This window comes from Palaemon carinicauda, chromosome 3, assembly GCF_036898095.1.
Source record: "Palaemon carinicauda isolate YSFRI2023 chromosome 3, ASM3689809v2, whole genome shotgun sequence".
In the NCBI taxonomy this organism is placed as follows: domain Eukaryota; kingdom Metazoa; phylum Arthropoda; class Malacostraca; order Decapoda; family Palaemonidae; genus Palaemon; species Palaemon carinicauda.
Genome location: NC_090727.1, coordinates 199,779,379 through 199,781,138, shown reverse-complemented (window position 1 = coordinate 199,781,138; position 1,760 = coordinate 199,779,379). Strand labels below are relative to the sequence as shown.

The following is a 1,760-nucleotide window of genomic DNA, read 5'->3' as shown; positions in this document are numbered from 1 at the left end:
CGTAACTCACATCACAACACAATCATCGCACCTACACAACCATCTCGTACTAAACCCCAAACTAAAATCCACGCGGCGTCGGCATTGGCTATGTGTCTTTCTACACACCAGCGTTGGTGTTGGGGGTTGGGGGTTGGTAGGGGTGTGAGGGAGGACATAGGGAGGTGGGGAGCAAAGTGGCCGCGGGATGGGGGAGTAGCCGCCGTAGAGTTGCCAAGTGTTATTTCTCTACCTGGAGAAATTACGTTAACTGAATTACACTTTCTGTACTTTACAATTTATCAAGTTGATCTTCTCCTTCATTTCGCCAAGATGCTTTACTGGCGAATGTTTGATCCTTACTTTTCAATATTTGTTACTTATAACAACATTTAGTTATGTATGTATAAATGTCCCTCGACGATTTCCTGGGTATTAGTCATTTGATTATTGACCAGAAATCGACATTGATTCTTTGAGTGTTCAAGATGGAAGACATTTCAGTTAACTTAGTATTCATTTTGTCATATTATGAATATCCGATTAGGAAAAAATCTTTCCTGTTTTGGAGCAGATGAACGGGCAGCAATGAAAAATATGAATAAGAGTGATAGCGTCACCCATGTGGGGCGAGAGGTTATTATTGATTGGTCCAATGGACGCTCAAACTATATTGAATTAAGTTTGCAAAGCGAATTGGGCGAAGTCAACAAATTACGCATAGTATATGAAATGACGAATGTTTTAGCATGGCATAAACTTATGCTTTTTCCTAGTGAAAAATAAGTGCATATTAGTTTCTGACATTAACCTTGAAATATAGGTTGGACATAACTCCGCGAGAAAGTTAAAGTTCGACTTCTTTTTGCAGTTTTTTTTTTTTTTTTACCAGTTGTGTGGCCGTTTGGATAGTTTTCTTTCGTTTTACTTTACTATATAAGAGACTGGAACTAAACTAAAAAAAAGGAAAAAAAAAGTTTATACACAATTCCAGCTTAACGTGCGAAAGTTTGCATAAGGATAGAGATCACTTTCATTATACTGTGCCTGGTCCCCATCCCTATTCTTTATTAACAAAAAAAAAATCGATCGAGCCAGTCGATTGTTTCGTAAGAAAGGGAGCAAGATTGATTGAAAGGTTCCCCCATTGTAAAGTAGACCCATGCGACTTCTCGCAATGAATGCAACTGGATTGTGCACCATTATGCGCTCTGATCAAAACAGCTGTTTCAACGTATAAAGATTTTTTTTTTTAATTCAGAGTTCTTTTGTGGTTATTACGTAAAAATATCACTGATTCGGGATCAATAAATTTCACCTTACACATACAAACACTTGTTTAAATGTGGGTATAATATGAATCATAGGAACATGGGTTAATTAATCATAAATTTGCACTAATCAGAAATGTTTATTATTATTATTATTATTATTATTATTATTGTTGTTGTTACAAGATAAGCTATAACCCTAGTTGGAAAACCAGGATGCTATAAGCCAAAGTGCTCCAACAAGAAAAAATAGCCCAGTGAGGAAAGGAAACAAAGAAATAGATAAACTATAAGGGAAGTAATGAACAATTCAAATAAAATATTTTAAGAACAGTAACAACGTAAGATTATCTTTCATATATACACTATAAAAACTTCATAAACAAGAGAAAGAGAAATAAGATAGAATAGTGTTCCCGAGTGTACCCTCTGACAAGAGAACTTTAACCCAAGACAGTGGAAGACCATGGTACAGAAGTTATGGCACTACCCAAGACGAGAGAACAATGG

General features: G+C 36.1%; 1 long non-coding RNA gene across 2 annotated transcripts in view; it reads right to left on the bottom strand.

Annotated features, from left to right (window-relative positions):
- Window positions 1–80, bottom strand: part of LOC137638167 (uncharacterized) — a 224,367-nt gene extending 224,287 nt beyond the window's left edge. For both annotated transcript variants that reach the window (XR_011043857.1, XR_011043858.1), the window contains exon 1: window positions 1–80. This exon is cut by the window's left edge and continues 84 nt beyond it. This is a non-coding gene — a long non-coding RNA (uncharacterized lncRNA).
- Window positions 81–1,760: the final 1,680 nt, after the last annotated feature.